Raw genomic sequence first — 8,200 nt, 5'->3', positions numbered from 1 at the left:
TTCAGAATCTAAAGCTAATTTGTAGAAATTTGGGTGACCACACCTCAATATATCTTAAACACACTGGGACATGATAAATTATTCAGGACTCAAGGCATTCACATACACTGAGACTAAAGGAGAATAATCTTAGGGGAAGAACCCAGAAGTTCTCTGTACCTCTATGTTTCTGAACATAGAAAATAATTATCTAAGTGAATTCCAGGAAATGAAAACAAGGGTTTTTTGTTTTGTTTTTGCTGTCACTGGTGAAGATGGTGCTATCTATTTCTTTGCTTTCTGGTATTTTTTGTTTCTTGTCTTATTTGTTAATTTATCAGTTTGGTGGAGGGCAAAGGGGGGGACACAGAAATAGAGGAATAAAGGGTGAACAAATGCAGCAGTGGTACTCCCTAGACACTATGTTTAAAATAAACTATATAGCTTGGGAGTGGGGCTGAGAAAGAAAAATTGGGAATGAAAGAAGTGGTAACAAAATGAAATGTCATTACATGACCTTTGAAATGGTAACTTCTCTGTACATTACCTTAAAAATAACAATTTCAAAAAGTGAAATTGACATAATCATCCCAGAATCTAAAGCTAAGTTGTAAAAATTTAGATGGTCACTTCAATATAACACTGAATATTATTCTTCCTAAGAGCAAACCATATGCAAATTTCCTAATTCATTATTCAATTCTAATTTATTTAAGAACTTACTTTAAGGGCTGGGAGTCTGGCCACGTGGTAAGATTGCCTGGGGCTAACATGCATGAAGTCCTGGGTTTGATTCCTCAGTACCAGAAAACTCCAGAAATGGTGCTGTAGTTCAAGTAGTAGAGCTCTAGCCTTGAGAAAGCCCATGGACAGTGCCCAGGCCCTGCGTTCAAGCCCTGGACTAGAAAAATAAAAAAACAACAACAAAAAAAACTTACTTTAAGTAAAATACAGGTTTACTGGGTAAATGAGTATGCTGAAAATTGAGGAAACACTTATCTGATATGGTCAAGGAAAGCTTATGAAAAACCTTTTTGTTATGTCATTGAGATATGTGTTTTCACATGTAATTTCCTGTTTTTACATGTAATTTCCTATTTTCCTCTAGCCATTGTATACAATTTTTATGTACAAATTTTTATATAAAAATTGAGCCGCTCACAGGGCTCACATCTGTAATCCTAGCTACAGGAGGCAGAGATCTGAGTGCAGTTCAAGAAGTTCTGCAAGATTCTTATCTTCAAGTAACCACCAAAAAGCTGGAAGTGGATTTATGGCTCGAATACCAAAGTGCCAGGCTTGAGTGGAAAAAGTTTAAGGACAGTGCCCAGGCCCTGAGTTCAAGCCCTAGTAACACCACATACACATAAATATCAGAAATAGTGGTCAGGTTCTGCAAGGAAGTATACTGACAATAACCAGTTTTGGTACATTCTCACATTGCATATATTTTTCCAACATGCTTTCCAGATAGCTCAAGGTTATCATTTTTTGAACTGAGAGCTACAGAAAGACTCTAATGTTACTCAGGGTTGCAAGAGTACCTGATGGATCTCACTCTTTGACTTCTCTAACCACATGTGGCACTGAAGTCTGTGAAGAAAGCTCACATTTAGCATTGGTGCTAATGAACCCCCAAATCTACTTTGTTTACATTTATGCCAAAAAGCCTCTACTCTCAAAATACTACATCATTAAGCTTATATTAGCTCTACAAATCAGAAGAGGCAGAATAACTATAACTTGGCAACTTTACATATACACTGCAGATTTCAAAAGTACATTAGCAAGTGATAACTTGTCCATGAACAACCACTACGCAAGCCTATTTAAGAATATTTCACCAACCATTATTCCTAATAAAAAGCACAAAGGACAGGATTTGTTTCCTCTTACGGGGTTTTTGCCAAGAAGAGGAAAAAATAAGAAAAACAATCATCATTTAAAAAAAAAACCCTCAAATTTTAACAACTTAGTTCTATTATCTTATTGGCAGTTCACACAAACAATTAGGGGAAATGATACCAGACATAGCCTATCTTTTCAGAATATCACACCAGTCAGGTGTGATGGCACATGCCTATAATCACAGCTGTGAGAAGGAGGTAAAAGTATTCAGGTTAAAAGTCAGGTAGGGCAAGAGAGCCTATGTGAAAAAAAAAAAGAGAGAGAGAAAATGAGACTGGAATATGGGAGACTGCTTAGGTCTTGAGGTCAACAACTAGTACCACACATAAACAAAAAAAAATTCAATACTCATTATAACACAGTATCCTGTAAAGAAAGTGGTCCATTATATTAAGTCTGTTAAGATGATTTACTGAAAGGCATTCTTAAGATTTCACTATGTCACCACACAAAGAGAAATAATATCCTATTGTTTTTCTGATACAGAGTAACAATCACCAACTTCAAGTAAGTGTTGTTATTAAGACAATAATGCAATTCGGGAAAGATGTTTTCTTCAAGGACAAAACAATTCTGACTTCGTGAAGGGCAGAGTATCTCACAAGTCTGAATATTAGCTTCCATTCCAGATTCGCCTTCACTAGAACATTCCATAACCTTGTCCCTATTCTCTCATGGACAATGTGCAATATTTATAGCACCACTATAAAATGAAGTTCACATTCAAATCAATTTTAAGGTCAGGGAAAGTATATAAATGAATCACCACTGCCATATTTGGAAGCTTTTCTTAAGGGAAATCTCTGTTGCCAGCTAGTGGTTTGTGATTAAAATTCTAGCTACTTGTAAGGTAGAGATTAGGAGAGGAGGATTAGAGTTAGTCTAGAAAGCTCAAGGACCTGATCTCAAACCCCAGTGTCATCAGAAAATAAATCTCCCAAGGATGTAGCAGGTTGTTTTGTTTTGTTTTACACAACTGAAAACTAAATGGTTCCAACAGTTAGGGTGAAATCTATTTTATAACTAATGACACCTTTACAGCAATATTCAAGCTGTAGTTATCTAGAAGGTATTTATAAGTAGCCTACTGCAGTCCATTTTCAGAATTTTACAGGACTGGGCGCTGGTAGCTCATGCCTGTAATACTAGCTACTCAGGAGGCTGAGATCTGAGGATTGTGGTTCAAAACCAGTCTGGGTACCAAAGTCCCTGAGACTCATCTCCAAAACTGGAAGTGGCACTGTGGCTCAAGTAGTAGAGTGCTAGCTAGCCTAGAGCTGAAGAGCTCTGGGTCAATACCCAGGCCCAGAGTTCAAGCCCCATGACTGACCAAAAAATAAATTAATTAAAAGAATTTTAGGTGGTTGGAGATAGAACTCATTAGCAGCACTTGAGCCTAGTATGCATAAAGCCCAGTGCTTGGAAGGAGGGAAAGGGGAAGGAGAAAGAAAAAGAAAACCTTTGTGTCCTGGTTCATGTGATTATTTTTGCTCTCTGATATAAAGTTGAAACTTCTAAATTATTCCGAGAAAAAGCATGTGAAAAAGCAATTAGTGGAGGCCTCTAATTTATGTGAAACATTATCTTAAGGGTGCAATAATTAGAAATGTACTATAAATTTTTGCCATTTAAAAATGCAACTAGGTATTATTGCAATTAAAAATAGTATACTGTACTTAACAGCATTTTAGATTGTTATTGTGGAAACATGGAGCACAAGACATAATAAATCATACGTATTAATTTCAAAACACATCAGAATAGATTACTGGGTTTGTAGGCTTAAAATAACCTGAGCCTGATGCTGGTAGCTCACTCGTATGATCCTAGCTAATCAGGAGGCTGAAATCTGGAAGATCATGGTCGGAGGCCAGCCAAACAAAAATGTTCTTTAGACTCCATTGCCAGGACTGAAGTGAGTTCCAGGTGACAAGAGCACAGCAAGCAAGAGGAAGCAAGCAAGCCCAGCAAACATGAGGCCCTTTCAAACAACAGAAAAATATCCCAGAATGCTGTCATTTTTACAAGTTAAAAAATTCCAATAAGTAATACAATGAAAATATACAGAAATGAAAAATGGAAAATTTAGAGGGTTGTGCGCTGAAGGGAAGGTATGAAAAACACAGAACGTAAGGGAAGGTCAAAGAACTAGGAGCTTACCCATTGCTTCAAACCTATGGCCATTTCCCTCGGAAACAGAGAAAGGTTCCCCCGGACACAGCTCAGTTATTTACTCTAAGTATTTCAGTTCACCTATTAAAACAGGCCACATTCTCAATTCCACACCCCAGGGAGCCCCCACCAACCCCCTGGTTTCAGTGGCAACCAGCTAACCTCACATGGCTGGCATGACTAATTGAGTTTTCTCACTTGATGGCTTTATGTAAGAAGGAAACGCAAAGGCACTGCAGATCACTATGTCCCTCCACCCAGCTATTAGAATGGTCTTCGTTTTAAATAGTGGTATGCTCACACTGCTTCAATCACCTCTTGTCACCAGTGAGGATCAGATAGGGAAGAGACAGTAGAATTTTTACCTTCGTGAAACCACCTTTGTTTCATTTTAAAGTGCTTCAGTTCTACTTCATTAAATAAATATGCAAATGTGTTGCAAGAAAAATAAAGGTTTACAAAAAGACAAATTAGAGAGGATTTGAGAGATCTATGGCAGAATTCTCAGTCTTAAATTGACATCATGTATTTAATGTAGAATTTGTTGCAGGTGTCATTGGAAGGATAGGACTGAGAACACAAACAGTTCAAAAATATTATATTGGTCAGTGAAAATAAGAGCAAAGATTTTTCAAGAAAGATGTAATGGACTTAGTATTAGTTTATTTAGATCCTTTGTTATTACTGAAATCTGCTAATGTTACTTTAAAGCTAAAGTTCAATTGAAGTAATGGGAACGTGAAGTAACTCTTCACTGTGTATTTTTCCCCCTCTTTTCAAATAATTTAACTTCATTAATTTTTGTGAATGGTTCTAAATATCTGCAGTGAAATTTCATATAAAAAAATAAATAGGAAAAAAAGCAAGATGCTTTTTAGAATGACTAAAATATTATCCTAGTATACTTCAAAAATTAAAATACTATAATAAAGTCTTTCATTTCTCTTAGGAACACTGCATCCTTTTAAAAAATATATACAGATATTGCATATCCTTAGCATACACAGAATACTTCTCCTGTAAGGGTACAGCTATCTACAAATAACCCAAAGGTAACTTAAAAGTTACTTAATTTATATCATTTTTACTCAAGCTTTGTTAAAAAAAAAAAAAGTATCAAAGAGAACCAAGGCCTTTGGATTTGGTAAACAAGATTACTGCTCCTAAAAGTGGCTCCCTTGATGTCCGAGGCAGTAGGCAGCTGCAAACATCCGACTGAAAGCTCATTTGTGGCTCCACAGCTTCCAGTCGAGGATGTTTACAGTCGCTCACTGTCAAGAGATACCTTCTTCAGTTTTCTGTTTGTTTCACCTGAAGACGGGTGCCCATCAGGTGTTTTCTAAAAATGCACAGGCAGCAATTCCAGTAAACGTTCTACAAATCTCAAATTCAAAATAAGCAAAAAGCTTCATTCATGGAGGCCCATCAAGTTTCTATAACATTTTGGTGATATACTACAAACAATATATGCAAATGACCTTCAAACATTACTGTTACAAGAAACAAGCAGGCAATTGTTCAGGTCTCTGTGCATTATGTAATGTAATGAAAAGCCTTCTGCGAGCAAAAGTCAACAAAGAAACTAAATTATCCAAAAAGCATAAAGAGTGTGCTTGACACTAAATGTTGCACTTAAGTAAACTCAGACCATCAGTATAAATAGGAAAAGTTATTAGCTCTTGACATGCGAAAAAGACGTGCTGCTTTATAGTTCTGAAATCTGCTCATGGAGAGGACTTGTACAGTCAGCTGATTTTTGAAAGAGCAAGCAACATTCAGGATTTGAAAAGCATACAGTCAAGGAGGCATATACAGACATGGGTCAGTGTGTGGATCAAAGTTTCCCACTGGAAAAACACAGAACCCATCACTCGCAGCAGAGTGACGCACATTAACTCTAAATTTCAATGTTTTGAATTCCACTCCCATTCCCTTATGAAAATAAATGAGGAAAACTGAAGGTTAACCTCTGTCAGTCACTTCAGTCACTACTTTACTGAAGTAATTCAACCCCGCCCCCAACTTTTCCTGTCCACTGAAAGATTCAACTGATTAAGGGTGGGTGTGCCTTTCTTAGAGATTTGGTTTTAGATAAAATTATCCTAAAGTTCTTAAGTGGCAGACATCTTTGGGGTTTTGTGATGAGGCTATCAACACAAAAGAAAAACAAAATCCTCACAGAAGTTTCATATATATTCAAACTAACACATATAAAGAGCTTCATAAATTACATTTTCAAACAAAGAGTAAGTATCACATTCAGTGGAAGAAAGTTAATCTTTCAGGCAGCAGGTGAAAACACGCTGACTTATGTTGTGGCGTTTCCTTTATTAACTAAGGACTTTGAACTATGAAACTTCCTAGGGAATCACATTTTCTTAATGGGTTAAGTCACATAGGCAAACAAAGCAAACTTTTATCAGAGCTGTGCAATTCTACATTCCAGAAATTCTTACGACTGGGCATTCATATACCACTGCTGACCAGAGCTTGAGTCAAGCCTCCAAACTCAGTTGCAGATACCAACCTCATGAACTTCTCACCAAGAGACAAGCAGGGAGCTCATTAATAAGAACAGATAAATACCAAACTTTCACCGTGAGGACATTGTACATCAGTGAATGTTTACAAAAAGAATTTCTACTCTCATCAATTTCTCTCAAAATGACAGATCTCCCAATTGTCTCAGAATCTTCCCATTAAAAAAAATGATAAGTTTAAATTAAAAATAAGAACCAGCAAATGCCTTAGTACATACTAAACAAATGACCTTGAAAAGTAATTCCATAAACAAAATGTGAACAGTATTCAATCTTCACATAATTTTGAAAACCCAGATTTCAGCATAATGCTTTATGAATAAACATAAAATTTTTCAAATGTAAAGCATGAAAGACTTAGACCTTAGTTATGAGTGTTCATCAATGAAAAGCATTTAATAAGCATTCATAAAATACTTCACAGCCTGCATGTGGAAGTTTCTGTTTTTAGCAAGATATAAGCAAGATGAAATCGATGTGAAATCTATTCCAAAAGATGCTAACTAATTTTGATAATTTAGTTGTTGAAGCCGTTACTATTGTGGTTATTGAGCAGCATGGGCTCCACTGGAAATAATAATTATTAGAAGGTGACAACAGTTTGATTACCTGGTCAGCCTTTTTTAACCCCACATGCCTCAGTTTCCTCCTGCTCTATCCATGCTCCAATTCTCATTCAATAGATGGGAAAGCTGATGGCTCTGGTCATTTTGCAAAAGCTAGCCAAATGATTTTGCTATACCTTTCAAGCAGAAAACCACTCATCCAGAAAATGTAATTTAAAGAAATTTGCTTAAAAATAAAAGCACACTATTTGAAAAAATGTGATAAGCAAATCCATTTAAAAAATCATGCATTGCAAAGGTAGCAAAGTTTCAATTTATACATTAAACCCTGATTTGCCTTCTATATCCCTGTAAGTACTCACAGTAAACAACTTACCTGGTTCAAAACCACTCATTCCACTGCTTGTCAGTAAAGGCTCCACCACAAGTGCAGCTGGAGATGCATGCACTTCTTCCCCATATCATTCTTGTTTTAGCCATGAAGGATTAATTCCTTCTCCTGGGCTTGAGTTGAGGGCCAACCCCAAATAAAGTTTCAAATTCTTAGGTATTCTAAGTGATTTCATCTTGAGCTCTTTTAAATGACTCTAGAATGTACTTTCTCATCAGTCTATGCATAACTAATAGCTATGCATAACTAATAATATAAAACTTTTATTAGCCACTCAAGTTCCCTACCCTCCCACTTTTTGCATACCCAATGTTATGAGCTTTAAGAGATCAGAATCTTTAAGTGGCCATAGTTGAGTAATGAGATTTTAGGCACTTATCAGCACTTGCTGTCCACCCCCCCTCCATGATCATGAAAACAGAAAAGGTAGCCTGTACACATAGAGAATGGGAATATACTTCCTGCCTACAGTTTACTTTTTCCTCCCATGTTCAGCTGAGCTCCCTGCCCTCTGGTGTGCATGCTTGCAGTGGTGCTCCAGGAATGGTTGGTGGGCTCCCTGTCTGTGCAGGGCCCAGTGCCCTTTCCACCTTCCCTCTCTTTAAGGCCCTGGAGTCCAGGAAGCTGCATTGATAGTATTGGCA

This window comes from Megascapheus bottae, chromosome 8, assembly GCF_031878675.1.
Source record: "Megascapheus bottae isolate mThoBot1 chromosome 8, mThoBot2.hap1, whole genome shotgun sequence".
NCBI lineage: Eukaryota > Metazoa > Chordata > Mammalia > Rodentia > Geomyidae > Megascapheus > Megascapheus bottae.
This window is presented reverse-complemented; position numbering follows the sequence as displayed.